General features: G+C 45.5%; 1 protein-coding gene across 4 annotated transcripts in view; it reads right to left on the bottom strand.

Annotated features, from left to right (window-relative positions):
* PKNOX2 (PBX/knotted 1 homeobox 2) overlaps window positions 1-17,074 on the bottom strand; it is a 266,982-nt gene that overhangs the window by 90,994 nt on the left and 158,914 nt on the right. For all 4 annotated transcript variants that reach the window (XM_054693179.1, XM_054693181.1, XM_054693183.1 and 1 more), the window contains exon 3: window positions 9,818-9,924. The gene's annotated coding sequence lies outside the window, so the exon portion shown is untranslated. The remainder of the gene's footprint in view (window positions 1-9,817; window positions 9,925-17,074) is intronic.

Here is a 17,074-nt window from a genome sequence, read left to right as displayed (position 1 = left end):
ACAGCCAGTATCATTCTCAATGGTGAAAAGCTGAAAGCAATTCCATTAAGATCTGGAACAAGACAAGGATGTCCACTCTCACCACTGCTTTTCAATATAATATTGGAAGTCCTAGCCAGAGCAATAAGACAAGAGAAAGACATCCAAGGAATCCAAATAGGAAAGGAAGAAGTCAAACTATCACTATTTGCAGATGATATGATAATATACATAGAGAACCCAGAAAACTCCACAGAAAAACTAATTCAACTAATCAATCAGTTCAGTAAAGTGGCAGGATACAAAATCAACACGCAAAAGTCAGTAGCCTTCCTATACACAAACAATAAATCTGAAGAAGAAGAAATAAAAAAAACCATCCCTTTTATTATTGAAACAAAAAAAATCAAATATTTGGGAATAAATCTAACAAAAGAGGTAAAGGACCTATACAAAGAAAACTATAAAACACTGTTAAAAGAAATAGAAGAAGACACAAAGAAATGGAAAGACATCCCCTGCTCATGGATTGGAAGAATAAACATTATTAAAATGGCCATCCTACCAAAAGCAATCTACAGATTCAATGCTATTCCAATCAAAATTTCAATGTCATTCTTCAAAGAAATAGAACAATTATTGATGAAATTCATATGGAATCACAAAAAAACCCCAAATAGCCAAAGCTCTCCTGAAAAAAAAAAGAAGGGAATGGAGGCATCACACTCCCAGACTTCAAACTATACTACAAAGCCATAATCATCAAAACTGCATGGTACTGGAACAAGAACAGACATACAGACCAATGGAATCGAATAGAAAATCCAGAAATAAACCCACAGATCTATGGTCAACTAATCTTTGACAAAGGAGCAAAGACTATGCATTGGAGCAAAGAAAGTTTGTTCAATAAATGGTGCTGGGAAAACTGGGCCGCTACATGCAAAAGAATGAAGCTTGACTACTACCTCACACCATACACGAAAATCAACTCAAAATGGATTAAAGAACTAGACATAAGACCTGAAACCATAAAATATATAGAAGGAAATATAGGCGAAACACTACGTGATTTGCACATCAAAGACATCTTTACAGACACATCACCCAAAGCAGTGATAGTGAAGGCAAAGATAAACAGCTGGGACTACATCAAATTAAAGAGCTTCTGCACAGCAAAAGAGACAATAACAAAAACAAAGAGAAACCCCACCAACTGGGAGAACATTTTTGCACCCAACACTAATGATAAAGGACTGATCACAAAAATCTGCAAAGAGCTGATGAGACTCAACAACAACAAAGAAAATAATCCAGTTAAAAAATGGGCAGAAGAGCTAAAAAGAAACTTCTCTGAAGAGGAAATGCAAATGGCCAACAGGCATATGAAAAAATGTTCAACATCACTTGTCATCAGGGAAATGCAAATCAAAACTACCATGAGATACCATCTCACACCAGTGAGAATGGCACATATTAAAAAAACTAGCAACAACAAATGTTGGCGAGGGTGTGGAGAAAAAGGAACTCTTCTGCACTGTTGATGGGAGTGCAAACTGTTCCAACCACTGTGGAGAGCTGTGTGGAGATTTCTGGACCTACTAAACATAGAGCTTCCATATGATCCAGCAATTCCACTCCTAGGTATTTACCCAAAGGACACAGAAACATCAATTCCAAAGAGCACCTGCACCCCTATGTTTATAGCAGCACTGTTTACAATAGCTAAGCTTTGGAAGCAACCCAAATACCCAAAAATAGATGACTGGATCAAGAAGATGTGGTACATATACACCATGGAATATTACTCATCATTCAAAAAAGATAAGCACATGCAATTTGCAGCAACATGGATGGCGCTGGAAGGGATCATGCTCAGCGAAATAAGCCAAAAAGAAAAAGAAAAATACAGGATGGTCTCACTCATAGCAGGAATCTAGAAAACTTAAATAAGGGACCAGGAAAATGAATAACTATAAGAAAGTGAAAATCAGAATCAACAAAAAACTATGAAACAGAGACACTTTTGGGGGGGTGGGGGGCGGGAGGGGAGGGATTGGGATCAGAAAGGGGGGGTTGCAACTGTATGGGGAATATAAAAATAAAATTTATTATTAAAAAAAATTTAAATAAAGGTGGGTAATGATAAAAAAAAAAAAAAAAGAGTGGGGCTCCAGGAACCCGGCTGTGTGGGAATCCGGCTGTGTGTACAAGGTGCTGCCTGAGCCCAGACTCTGCACTCAGCGCTTTGGGGCCAGGGATCTGACTCAGGCTGGCTGGAATTCTGTGAGTGTCTCCTTCCCTCAGCCAGGAGGGAGAGGCCTGCTGTGCTCAGGTGGGGAGGGGCGCGGTCGAGGGGTGCATGTAGTCATCCAATTCTCTGTGACTGTCTCTGCTTGGCCTTCTTTCCCCTTCTACCAGTGGTTTTCCAGGGACCACCCACAGTTGCAAAGAAGTCCCTTCTTGGAGGGAAAGACGCCCATGACTCACACAGGCTTAGGCACCTGGCTCCGTCTTTGGAAAGCCCGTTCAAATGAGCTGCATTGGTTTTTTTTTTCAAATCAGGGCACCCCATCCTTGTCATATCTCCCCAACTTCTAGCTTAACCCCCTTCCAGCTCACTTGCCTTCCAGAGACTTCTCCTTCCCCCTCAGCTCACAGAGATGCCATTCTGAATGGTGGCCCAGGAAGCCATCTCCACAGCAGTTGGCCATTCTACCCTCAGCCTTGAAGCAGGCAGCAATTAAACAGAAGTGTGGGGGACAGAGCTGTGTGCTGACTCCAGCCCACCCCTGCCAAACCCCATTCCCTTCTACCTCCAGTCTTGGAAAGGGGTCTGTAGTTCTCTGGCTTCTACGAGGGAAACCTTTAGTCATTTGCTGGCCTGCTGCACTCAGACCAAGGAGAAGTATTTCATATTGGCAGCAGAACCTTTAATACTAGCAACTTGTCTGAAAATTATAACCCACATCAAACCTTAATTCTGCTTTTTTGCGATGACAACTCATTTCCTATCACTGTGGTCTCAGTGGAAACAGAGTCCTGTCTGCCTTAAGAACAGAATTGTTCTGGTCTTGAAGTTCAAGTTTGTGCCTCTACTTTCCCCTCTTCTTTCTGCAGTAAAAAGACCATGCTTCTCAAGGCAGGGCAAAGGCCAGAGGGTACAAGAAGAGGAGAGAAAGCAATTTTGCATAGTGCACTCTAGCCCTTGGGGACCAATTAGGATGCTCCAACTTAGAACAGAGAATGACCTTCTGGGATCTGAGCACTTGCTAACCGGGACCTTCCTTTGTCTGGCTTGCTCAGGTAGCAGGAGGGAAGCACCCTCATTCCCAGATCTAGAATTTCTGCTCAGGGTAGGTTGAGCAATCAGGGCAGGTAGGGGAGAGGTGTGTGAAATGTCTGCTCCCACAGATGGTTTCTGGGGTGGGGAGGAAAAGTAAATGGGAATTCTCATCCAAGATGCTTCCCCCAAGGGCACTAGGTGGCCTAAGGCTGGGGCAGAACTCCACAATGAGCTGCCTCGGGTCAGGCGTCTGCTCTGCAGCATTGGAAAGAGAAGTCAGCTGTCACTTTGTCCTGCAATTCATAAAAGTGAAGAAAGGATCTCATTTAATGAGGGCTTTGCTATGATCAGGGTTTATTTCTCTAACAGGATGGTGTGTGCTGTGGGCTGAGAGATGGGCAGAGGGGAGGTGAGCAGAGGGAGATGAAGAGGGAAGACGGTCTGTTTAACAATGACTGGAAAGGTCAAGGGGAGTGGATCCCGAGGGGGACATGCAGAGGAGGCTGCAGAGATGGAGGGTTTGGGGACCTGTCCATAGTGGGGGGCTGGCCAATGTGGCTGCCCTACATGGAGACCATGCCTTCCCTGCTTCTCCATAGCTCCTCCCCAGTGGGGACGCATGCTCCAGTGCAGATTGTGGGAGGACTGGCAGAGCTGGAAGCATCCTGAGCAGTCCTGGGGATTGACTTCATCCCTGAACACAGGGGAAAACATGTCCAAGTCCCTGGAGCCAGTTGAAGAAAGGGACCTAACCAGACCCAGGTCTCAAGTAACAGATTCAATAGTCTGAGGGCCTACCCTGTGCCAGGAACTGTGCTGGGCAGAGGAAAATCCAGAAGCAGAAGACAGAGACAAATGAGGCGAATAAAGAAATAGTGAAATGTAAATTTCCCTGAGCTGAAAGAGGACAGGTGGCGTCAGATTTAGAGACCCCAAGTAATGAATAAGAGAAAGGAGCAAGCAAAGAGACCCTTGAGCCTCAAGACAGTTGTAAGATTTCAGACTTTAAAAAGAAAACTAAAAAAAAAAAAATTTCTCTCATTAAATGGGAGAATATACACAAGACATGTAACTGATAAGGAATTATATTCAAGATATACAAGAAACTCATACAATTTAACAATAAAATAACCCCAATTAATAAATGCCAGTAGATATGAATAGACAGTTTACCAAAGAGGATATCCAGAAGGCTAACAGACATGAAAAAAAGGTTCCCTGTCATGTCACATAAGAGATATGCAGGTTGAAACCACGATGAGATACCATGTCACACCTTGAGACTAGCACATATCAAAAAAGACCTCCAATAACAAGTGTCAGAGGGGATGCAGAAGAAAAGGAACCCTATCATACTGAGAGGGAATGTGAACTGGTGCAACCATTATGGAGAGTGATCTGGATTTACTTTAAAAAACTAAAAATGGAAATACCCTATGACCCAGCAATCCCACCCTGGGGCAGATAGCCAAAGAATATGAAGCCATCAACACAAATCCCATATGTTGCACAACATTCACAACAGCATTACTTACAATTATGGAAGCAGCCTACATGTCTATTATAGACATTTATCTAGCATAGCCACACCATGGAGTACTATATAGCCATAAGAAAGGAAAAGACTGGACCTCCCTGGTGGCACAAGGCGTTAAGTCTCAGCACTATCAAGCTATCTGTAGCCACTGCAGCATGAATTCGATCCCTGGCCAGGGAGCTAAACCACATGGTGCAGTAGAATTCTCCTGTCTCGCCCTCTGCACCCCTCAGCAATGTATTTCAGTCAATCTGCCGGTTCTATTCTCCGCTCTATCTCTGGTGAATCCTCTCACCCCCCACACTTCTGGCCTATACCCCAGTTCTTGTACGCATAAATAAGTAAATTTTTTTTTTTTTAAAAAAGGAAAAAATTGCAGACATTTTCAACAAATGGATGGAATTTGAGAGATTGATAAATTGATAAAAATAAATACTGGACATTTATATAGCAGACAATTCAATAACAGAAAACACTTTCTAAAACCAGTGGATATCAATAAACATCCTGAGAACTCAAAGGATGGGATGGGGAGGGGAGGGAAAGGGAGAAAGGAATATCGGAGATGGTGGGGGCTATAAATTATAGCCCTTCATCATAAGACACTATTACACTAATTCCTATGTTAAAAAAAAAGAAATTAAATGTTTCCATAGATTTTCATTGCAGGGTTGGAAATGAGAAGTGGTATTCAAGATAAAAAATTTCTGAATATGGGAATTTGAGCTCAATTGGCTTATCAATCATATTTCAAGACAAAAATGAAGTACATGTAAGAACTTGGAGTTTATATACAAATATAAAAATAGCTAGAATACAGACATCAGAGAAAGAGGACAACATACATGCGAGCCACAGCTCAGTGTGACCCAAAGGGAGGAGGCTGGAGGGGCCAAGGGCAACCCTGAACCCGAAGGCTTGGAATGAGCTAGACAGCAGCCACGTGGTGGTAACAGAGGATTCTGAGTCCTTTTTGTGATCAAATGACACTATTTAATATTAATATGTCCATCTTATAATCAATCTGTAGTGAGAAAGCAGAGGTAACTATAGTATATAACAGACTATAATCTTAATGTAAAAACATTACATACCATTATACTAAATGATGGTGTATATACTCTGTAGTATATCTACATATACATATACCATGTGTATATATATATATATATATTCTTTGAAATATATACACACAATATCATATTTACTAAAAATAGGTAACATCAAATATAGTTCTATAAAAAAACACATAAATTAAGAAAATGGGACTTAGGTATATTATTTAACATAATAAACATTGCCCACCAAATAGCCAAAATCAGAAACCATTCATTGTGGTTGACTTTGGATCAGGAGCCTTGTGGATAGAAGAGGGGGAAAGAGAGGGAATAATTTAATTTAATGTCTTTATACAACTTGCTTTTTCCTCACATGCACATTTACCTCTAATTTAAAAAATGACTAAAATAAGGAAACATATCTATAAAATAATACTATAAAATAATATCTATAAAAATATGGAGTAGATCAATTTATTTTGACCTGGAAAGCTATCTATTATTAAATATTAAATCATAATATTTAACGGTGTTCAACTCAATATAAAACTGGTAAAGCATGTTCTCTATCTCCAAGGAATGCCTTTCTGCTGTCCCTTTCTGGTCTCTGCCCTACAAGTAACTGCTTTTGGAAACCTTCCCTTTCAGATTTTTGTAACATGCATTTCTCTATTTTTGCAGCGGGTAAGAGCAATTTTATGTGTTTCCAAGTAGCATGTGCAAATTCTCAGCTGTGAGGGATTCATCCAAGATGGACCTGGACAGAGGTGCTCAGGATCCGAAAGCTGGACACACAAACGCTTGGTGGACAAGCAGGTGGGGGAGAAGGCCAAGAATTCAAGTGTGGAGGCTGAAAGTCACCTCAGGGAGCTCCTGGTCCACCTCTCCAACTCACAGAACAGAGCATATGTGAGGCCGGAGAAAAGGCCGCACCACTGAATTAGTTTCCAGAAAAGAGAAGAGTCAGGAAGAGAGCCCATTGAGAAGGTGCAGGCAGGAAGGGAGGCCTGATGTAAGACCCCACAGGAAATCCTATGGGGAGATGGGGGGAGGTGTGTGAGGGGCGGTGGCCCATTGCAGGAGCAGGTCAGGATGAAGATGGCTTGACTTTGAAGGGAGACCTAGAAAAAATCAGACCAAACCCTGCTTCCTCAATGACCCCATCAGTTTAATATGGGGGGTAGGAGCATGCAGAGAGGGGCTTGGAGAGGTGCTGGGATTGAGCATATGCCCACTCTGTGGAGGGGCTTTCTAGTACATGATCTCATTCATCCTCACAGAAGCCCTACGAGGGAAAGACGAGTATCCCAATTACAGAAAGACAATGAGGGTTAGAAAACTTAAATGACTTAACTTGCCCTAAATCCTGAAGTCAGAACATGGCAGAGCTAGAAAAGGGGCCTGGGTTGGTCTAGTTCCCAAATCCCTAGCCCCGGGGAGTCAGGACTTCTTCAACAAGTATGAGTTAACTAACTCAAAGAAGAGAAGAGGCTTTCCCTAACTGGGACACACCTCCTCCATCTGGAATCTGCCCTTCACCCAGTCCAGGGCTATTCAGCCTTGGCTTGCTTTGGGGAGCTCTAGAATTTACTTTTGCCCATCAGGACTCTGAAAATTCCCACCTCAGAGGCTGTCAGCAATGGAGGATCTTTATCTCACACCTCCAAGCCCTGACATTGACCCTGAGGACACAGAGCCCTATCAGGCCAGGCCTTGGGAGGAGATGGGCTAAGTTGGATTGTGAGTGCAGGGAGGGGGAGAGAAGCTGGAGTCTTGGATTCTTGGTTTCTAGGTGCTCAACACCATATGGGTCTCCACCAACCTCAAGGGCACACTGATTGCTCCTGCCCCCCCCTCGGACGCTGCCCTGACCTCCCGCCATGTCTCCCTGGGTCTACCTCTGCCTTCGCAGAGCTTCTGACTTCAGGGGGAGGCAGCAGGCCCAGGAGGGTATGTATGTCAGTTAGGGTTTGTCGTTGACACGTGGAGATCATTAACGAGGCTTATTTTTAAATTGTAATTGCAAAATGTAAATGCTCCCCAAACTGATGTGTAATTGCTACCCCTCCACCCCAGCCCTTCCCCTCTGGTGCCAGCTTTGCAAGGAGAGAATTAGAAAATAAAAAGGGGGTGGATTATGTAAGCAAAACGATTTTAAAAAAAGAGAGCGAGAGAGCTAAGAATTTAAGTGAGACAGCTGGCAGCTTCTCTGATTGCCACACTTCCAGCATTAGCTGCAAAAAATCGTCCTTGCCGATTGCACCCACCCAAGCAACAGTGTCAACTGCACCCAGTCCCCAGAATGGAGCAGACTGGCATGAGCTTGGCAAGGCAGGGGCCAGTGGGTGTGCGAATGTGTATGTGTGTGTATGTTGGTGGGCGAGTGAGCTGTGGGGTGACGCCGGGGTGATATTTGAGGTGACCTCTCTCATCTATGGCAGCCTGCCATTCCATGGAAATATACCACCCAGGCAGGAGTCAGCAAGCCATCCGCTCACTTCCCTCCTTCCCCACATTCTACTGGGAAGGCAGGGCAGAGGGTACCCCATTCTTCCAGGCATGGTCTGTCCTGTTTGGACCCCAGCATCTGCATCCTCCGCCAGGAGAGAAAATAGACAGTACTAGGGAGATCAACAGGTTCAATCACCAGTTCTGGAGAAAGTCACTGGCTAACAAAACCATCTCCCAAGAGTCTCTAAGCCTTGTCCCTTTCTCCTCTCTTTTTTGCCAGTTGCATACCTTCTTCGAGTCCTCCCCATAGTCGTGGTCTACCGTGAACTCCCTTCAACATCAACTGTGACACCAGCTCTGAAGGTTGTTGCAGAACTGAACAGCCTGTCCCCCAGGAGGGCATGGTCCAGCCCACACCTGGGGAGAAGACTGGACACCTCTGCACAGGCCCTGGCCTCCTGCTTTCATCTCTAGGAGCCCAGTGGGCTGCACCCCTTAATACGCCTCAACACAGAGCTCTCCAAACAGCCAGAGGGCCTAGGCTTCTGGACAAGCATCACCGGCCAGTTCTGCAACCCTAGATTCGTGGGCCTCTTGGACATCTTGGCTATCTAGTGGGGAGCCAGGCCAGAGACAGTCATCTTTCTGGCTCACTCCCCCAGCTCTCCAGGGGAGCCAGTTTTGGTGAGCAATTTGGCAATAGCAGCTGCCCCCAGGAAGAAGGCAGGTGGGCTGTAAGGCTGTAGTGGTCCTCAGACACCAGGAAATCTTACAAAATCCTGGGCAGGGTCCTTTGGAATTGGGACCCAATCTCACCATAAACAACAGATTCATCCCTTATTCAGTACACAGGAGAGAAAACAGGGTTGTTTAGGATAACTGGATTTCTAAATCCTAGCCTATACCGCTATTTATGTCTGCAAGGTCTTGAAGTTACTTAGGGGATTTAAAAAAAAAAACAAAAAACAACACTATCTGATAAGAAGATTAAATGAGCTTCTCTATCCAAAATGCTTTCTAATTCTGAAGAATTATTTCTCAGAGTTCATCGAACACCTGGGATGCTGTTCCCTCTGTGTTTATCAAAGACAGTTAGGGTGTAGATTCCTGGTCTTACCCCAACTCTAGGAATCAGATTAGCTGGTGTGAGGTCCAGGAACTGCACCTCCTCCCAACCCTTGGTGATTCCCGGTCATGGGCTCGCTCCAGAGGGATGAATAAATATCATCAGCACCATGGTTGTAAGCAACAGCTCTTCCACCTGCATCAACTACACTTTACAGCTCACAGGCTGCTTAGAAGGAGATGGCTCTACAGGAAGAAGACGTAGCTTCACCATGCCCTCCAGGAGCTAAGGAGGAGAGCCATGTAAAAATAATACTTAGCCACGAATATGCTAAGTGTCAGCTAATGTTATGGGCTAGTTCTCCAGGCTTCCCAAAGAAAAGATCACTGCCCATCTGCCCAGAGAGTTTAGCTACGTGTTAAAGGAGAAGCGTTTCTTACTGTTTGGCTGATCCAGGCGGCCTCTGGGATGGTCCTCAGGGGACTCCCTCCCTCTTCTCACTTCCAGCTGGGCCAGAAATTCTTCCTGTCCACTGGAGCCAAAGCACCTGTGAAAAAGGCAGAGCAGCTCTCAGAAGGGAAGGCTAGAGGGGTGAGCAGAGACCCAGGGGGTGCCCTGCTCTGTGTGCTGCCCCTTCCTCCAGGCGTGGCTGCAGGGATATAAAACATTTGCTCTACAGACCTGGCTACCTTATTACCATTCAAGTCTCTCTCCTCCGAGTGGCAGCTTGGGCTACCTCGCCATGGGAGAGCTCAGAATCTTGTCATAGCTGGAAGTGTCCTGTTGTCACCTGTCTGGTTTCCTGGCACTAGACAGGTGACAGCCCTCTCTATCCCTAAGTACGGGCAGGTCTCTGAGTGACATCTGGGCCTCAGTAAGGCCACTACTGCCTTTTTGTTTTAACCTGTAGGGGACTTAGGGGAAGGGTAGCAGTCTCAACATTTTTAGGTATGCAGATGAGTTTCAGATCCTTCCCCAGTGGCTGGGGGTCTGGAGTGACCCGGATGGGGTGGAGGGAAGGTGCCTGCAGGCAGCAAGAAGGAAGAGTCAGGATGGTCATGGACCCAAAGCAGAAATTAGCAATAAAGGACAGTGGTGGCCTAAACATGGTCTTGGCTGCCCGGCTTTTTATTTTTAGATTTAAGTGAATTCATTTTGTTTTTCAGTATCTCAACTGGACCAAGGTGTCCAGAAATTGAGCTTGGTAGTCAGCGCTGGGATAGGGCCTGACCTGACACTTTCCAATCACATCCATTTCTCCTTGTGGATCAAGTTGCTAATTTGGAGTTTATGCTTGGGATCATGGGGGAGAGGGTGTAGCAGGGGCTGCAGGTTCAGGGCAGCAGGGCCAAGCACCCTCAGCTAAGAACCCCAACCCCACCAGAGGTAAAATCATCTTTAACATTCACAGTTCCTTCCTAGTTAACACCATCTTAGTCTCCCTGTAAAAACACATTTGCACCTCAGTAAAGAATGTAATTAAGTAGTGACATGACAACAGGAGGAGTTAAAGTGGTTGTCTGGGAGCTGGGGGGTGAGGGGGGATGGAAATTTAGATATTTGCCTGAACAAGACTTTCCCGCCTTCTTTTCGTGTGTGTGTGTGTGTGTGTGTGTGTGTGTGTGTGTGTGTGTGTGTGTATTCGCAAGAGTGAGAGTGTGCACTTCTGGGAGGTGAGGGTGGCAGAGGTACAACATCCTGTCTCCTGTGCTGCAGGAGACAGGAAGCTGGATGTGTGTGGAGGATGGATGAACTGAGAGACCTCCGAGGGAAGGCAGGGTGGTTAATGAACTTCCATTAACAAAATCTCTCAGGGTTAAAATAAAGCCTGCTTGCCCACACCGAGACTCCTCCAGGAGGAGCTGAGGGATACTGAGACACAGTCAAAGCAGCAGCTGGAGGCTCCGGACCCCCTGGACTTTGGTGACCAGGGAGAAGCCACCAAGAGTCAGGGGCCAAGACATCAGGCCCCTCTGGGAGAGACGGTGTCCTGAGCGCCATCCCTGCATCCTGCTCCTGCTTGTCCCTCCTGTGGCCTTGTCTGTGAACTCTGCCAGTGCCTCCCAATTCTCCGGTCCCCTAGGCAAGAGACCTGGGAGGCTGTTCAATTCCCCCTCTGCTGGACCCCTACCTCACTGAGATCCCCATCACTCCACCTCCCACACCTCCCATCCTTCCCAATCTAGGCAGAAATAGTCTTTTCCCTTTCCCCGGGCCAGTCTGGAGAGGCCCCTCATCCCTCAACAAGCCCCTCTCCTCTACCACCAGCCCCACCTGCTACCTTTAGATGACTTCACTGCATCCCCCAGGGCCTTATGCCTGCCAGGCACTGCCAACCCAGCAATGGGTGCCTGGCTGCCCTGGCTGGGCTTACAGTTGTACCACCTCCTACTCGACTCCTTACTCATGGAGGCGCCCAGTCATGGTCCCTGATGGCATCACACCAATTTCCATCCAGTCTTTAACACCTTTTGAGACTCACCTTCACCCCTAGGCTCCCAACCCTCCATCCAAACACCACTGCTGCTATTCTCCAGAGCTGTCCCTCAGCCTCCCACTGCTCCTGATGTCCCACTGCTCTATTTCCCACCTGACAAGACCCTCATTGCTCTTCACTGTTCAACTCAAACATTCTGGCTTTTTCCTCTATAGCTGGAAGTAATTTTATCTCCGCTGTTTGTCATTGTCTGAAAGCTGTTGCCAAGCTCAGTGCTTCTTTATGCTATGGTTACCCTCTGTGTTTGTCACCTCTTTCCAAACGGCAACATCCTCATGGGCAGAGATGCTGCCGTGCCTGTGTAAGTCTTTCAGGGGCCTCCCTGGTGACACAAGTGGTTAAGCATCAGCACTGTGAAGCTGTCCACAGCTACTGCAGCATGAGTTCAATCCCCGGCCAGGGAGCTACCCACATGGCGCAGCAGACCTCTCCTGACTCGCCCACTGCTCCCCTCAGCAGTGTATTTCAGTCAATCTGCCTGTTCTGTTCCCCACTCTGTCTCTGGTGAATCCTCTCACCCCCTGCACCTCTGGCCTGTACCTCAGTTCTTGTATGCATAAACAAATCTTAAAAAAAAAACACCAAAAAAACTCACAAACCACTTTCATAGGTAATACCTTCTGTAATTCTTGAAACAACCTTTGGAGGTTGATGTTTCAATATAACTCATTTTTATTACCTTTACAAAATAGCATGTGCTTATTGTACAAAAAGAAGGAGACTCTTAAAGTTAATTGTAATCTTACATCACAAAGATAACCAGTTAACAGGTAGAATAGAATTGTTCCTTTTTAAAAAGCAGGATCATACCATACATACTGTTCTGTCACCAGCCCTTTATATTTAGTATCATATAATAAATGCCTTTGCATATGATAAGGGAAATATATGTTATAATCCTAGTGACTCTATGGCATCCTATTTATGGGTATACTATAATTATTCAGTCAAATTTTGCTATTATAAGTGAGTAATGCCCATTCTCATAGCTGAATTTTGCTCCAGATTTGATCATTATCTTGGATAAATTTCTAGATGTGGGTGGCTCGATCCACAGGTTTTTTTAAAATATTTTTTTTTGGACCTACTTATTTGTGAATCTTGTGTTTTCATTTCTAAAAATATGTTGTGCTTATATTACTCATAGGGCTTCAATCGATTTTTCAGTGGAGGTGTCATTGACATATAACAGTATGCTAGATTCAGGTATATATGGATGGCTTGATATAGGTATACATTGCAAAAATGATTGCCATATTAGTCTAGTTAGCCTCCGCTATGCTTATATTAAATAAAATTCACAAGTTGCTTGCAGGAAGGTCATACCAACTTACATCTCTATCTGCCGGGTATGAGAGATGCTTGTTTCCCTTGTCAGGGGATGGTTCCCATTTTATAGATGTGAATAACGAGGCTGAGGAAAGTCAAGCACTGGACTAGAAAACAGCCAGCAAGTGGCTGACCCCAAGCATTTTGCTCTTCCAGGCTCCCTCCTTCTCTTCCTGTACTCCTTACCAAGCCAAAGAGAGCGTCTGCAGCAGTGAGTGCTAAGTCCCGGGCTTTGAGTCGTGGGTGGCCATTCCCGGGGATCCTCGGGTGTCAGCCTCCTCAGCCGCATTTCCCGAGTGTCTGAGGCCTACTTGGCAGATGAGAGTTCTGTTCTCGGGCAGCTTTTTACTACTCCCTCCTCCCCTCTTCTGGGCAGGTGCAAATTGCTTCAATTTAGCCTACACATATTAAGAACCTATCATGTGGTGGACCTGGGCCCACAAAGATGGTACATGCACACTCCTTGTCTTTGAGGTGCTCACAGTCTAGAGGATAAGGAAATAATTATACACTGTGTACCTACTGCTGTGCTTGCCTGCCAGCCTCTGCCTGCCAGCCCCAACACCCCTGCTCTGCCGGGGTGGCAGGGTCCCGGTCAGGGCTGTGGCGGCAGGAAGCCCTGTCTATTGGTGTGTCCTTAAGCCTTTGCTTCTAGTCATGTCCTTTCTGCACAGAGGGACCAGCTCCTTCCTGATGTCCTGCTGCAGCTGCCTTTTTGGGTCTGTCTTTCTGCTCGAGTGGCAAGGCTGCCCCAGCCCCACCCCCACTCCTCAGCACACGGAGGCACGGGAGCCCCTCAGAGAGAAATCACCAGTGTGAGGGAAGAGAAGCCAACTCTGCTCCTTGTGCAGGGACTAGTGGGATATGTGTCTGAGAGAAGCACCTTGATTTGCCCCAAGGTGACACCAGTGGGCCCTACTCGGGCCACCCCTTCAGGGCTACCATATACACAATCTTTCCCTTCCCAGAACTGACAACTATCTAATTCCCAACAGCCTGGAGAAAGCTTCAAGGCAAAATAATCGCCTGTAATCTCCTTTCTGACACTGCCAGCTATTCCTCTGAGCAGAAGGAGGGCAACTCACATGACAGGAAGCTCCGAGGAGAAGGAGAGTGTCTGGGGTTGGCAGGGAGGAGATTTCCAATGGGTGCAGCCACCCTTCCCACCCCCAGCCGCCTCTGTGAGCCATGCTGCCCCTCCACGCTCATCCCTGCCTTGCCCTGCAGGAGGGGGCTGGATATATCTTTTTAGATTATGAGCAGAGATATCCCCACCACCATCCCTTTTGTCTTTTTTTTTTTCCATTCATTGTAACATCGATCTTTTTTCTCTAATGTAAATATTTTATTTTATGTAATTCTTACATCTTTTTTCATCTTTGCACAATGTATGCATTTTCATTTTGGTTCAGAGTCTCTTCTTCTAGAGGCTAATGTGTGGCTTGAAACACCACTGCCCTGATCCTGAGTCTGGCCTTGGGCTCAATTTCCAGGCAGCCTGACAGTTAGGCAGCAGACAGACAGACACAGAGATGGATGGATGTGACTGATGATGGCTCAGAGGTTTCAGGGGATGCAGAAGAGAGCAGGAGCTTCATCTTGAAGATAAAGTTCCTTCTATTCCCTCAAGATCCCCAAGAAATAGAGCTCACCCCCAACTCTTAGCTCTGATCAAGAGCTGCCTGTTCAACTTCATCTTAACAGGGCACCCTCTGATGCAATAGGCAGGATCCCAGAGGACACCTTTGCCTGTTTTGTCATCTTGCACTTGACAGTGGCAAAGACTGAGCCTCTGGAATCTCTAACCAGAAGCCCAAACCAAAGGCCTGTTTCCTGTCAACCTTGGGGAAGTTACCCTAATACCTAGTCCCAGTAGCAAAAATCACCAACGTCTTTTTCCCACTGGTTCTCGCTCTGGAGCCCACCCCAGGACCTATTCTTGCATAAATGCAATGGTTGGAGCATGGTTTGCTAACCAAAATGCTTAACCATTTTCCAACAGTGAGAATCTGTGATGGTCTGCAGGCTTTCCCTACTTCCTGCTGGGGTGAGAAGGCTAAGGAAGGACAGCAACCAGTTCCAGCTCTGCCACAAGTGTGCTATGCAATGTTGGGCAAAACTCTTTTCCATCTTCCTCATAGTCATCATCATCACCACCTCCACCACTACCACCATCATCAAGCTTCATCATCACCATTGCCATCATCATCACCAATCTTTATCACTGTTGTCTAGAAACCAGAAACTGAAGGTGTGATCCCATTATCTGACCTCTCTTGATCAACTACTGAGCTCAGCTGTCCCGGCAAAACCCTTGAACTGCACCAGAACAGTGAGGCTGATCTCAAAGAAACCAAATTCCAGTCTTCTTGGGAGAGAGAATTTCCTTGGAAGCTAAAATAATTTATAGACTTGCTTATACTGTTCCCCATTCAAAAATCTATAATAACTTGCCAGAGCTAAGAGCACAGAACCCAAATTTCTTAGTCTCCATGGCTGTCTTTCATCATCGCCACAAACCTACCTCTCTTTCACAATCCCCTTGTCCTTTCAAACCTGAACCTTTTCTCCAGCCACACAGGCTGTCCCTGGCTCAGATCAAGCACACACCATGTGTAAGCCCGCTGTCCCCTTTCTCGGGACGCCATTCGCAGGGCCCTGTGTTCTCCTCTCCTCTCTGCTGTCCAACTTTCAGAGACGAGTTCAAGTCGTACTTTCCCTGAACTTTCACTGCTGCATGGAATCAGCCTCCACCCTACAATGGAGCCCAAATCTTATAATTACTATTTTTTTATATTGAAAATATAAAATCGTCATTTGTTTTGTTTTGTTTTCTGTGATAATCCAAATTTCCTTGATTGCATCATAAATTTTTTAAAAGACTTATTTATTTATGCATACAACAACTGGGGTACAGGCCAGAAGTGTGGGGGGTGAGAGGATTCACCAGAGACAAAGTGGGGTATAGAACAGGAGGATTGATTGAAATAGACTGCTGAGGTGAGCAGCAGGTGAGTCAGGAGAGGTCTCCTGTGCCATGTGGGTAGTTCCCTGGCCAGGGATCGAACTCATGCTGCCGTGGCTACAGATAGCTTGATAGTGCGGAGACTTAACCCCTTGATAGTGTGGAGACTTAACCCCTTGCGCCACCAGGGAGGCCCAATTGTATCATAAATTTTTGAGGGTGAGGCCTGTATCTTGTTTGTCTTTTATGCGTTCCGTAGTTAGTACTATGTCGTGTAGCGCATTGAAAGTGTCATTCTTGTCATACAAGGAGGAGACTCTACTGGAAATACTAATTCAGATAGATGCTTAACCAATTCCATTGAGAGTTTGTCTCTTTAGATATTATGACTTATTGTCAAAGGTATTACAATTCTCTGTATTTTCATGTGTCTCTGAATTGAGAGCTTTTGGCCAAACCATGGATTACTCCACGTCCTTCCTGCACTAATATTAATGATGAACGTGGGGGAGAGCCTCCCAAGGGGTGGAAAAGACTGTGTATTCCTACTGCACAGTTTGGAAAAGGGAGATCTAGGATTTGACTACATTTTTCTGACTTCAAAGCTTCTTCATCTGTAGGTCTCAGTTTTTCTATTTCTGTAAAATGGGAACAATAATAACAGACTCACAGGGTGTTTGTTAGGATTTTATGGTGTTACATCACACATCTGATATGCTTAGTGGATAGCACGGTACTTAGCATTGACAAAAATGAAGCCCTTAATTAATGATGACTGTTGTTATTAAAGACAATGATAGTAATAATAGTTTGCTTAGACCTTGTTTAGCATAAACCTACTCAAAATCCTTCAAGAGTCAGCTCTAGATCTGTAAAGTTTTTTCTCAATGTCACTCCATGCCACCC

Source organism: Talpa occidentalis, unplaced genomic scaffold, assembly GCF_014898055.3.
Source record: "Talpa occidentalis isolate TD23 unplaced genomic scaffold, MPIMG_talOcc4v2.1 talOcc4.12, whole genome shotgun sequence".
Classification (NCBI taxonomy): domain Eukaryota; kingdom Metazoa; phylum Chordata; class Mammalia; order Eulipotyphla; family Talpidae; genus Talpa; species Talpa occidentalis.
Note: the sequence above shows the minus strand (reverse complement) of the source record. Positions and strands in the feature narration are given on the sequence as shown.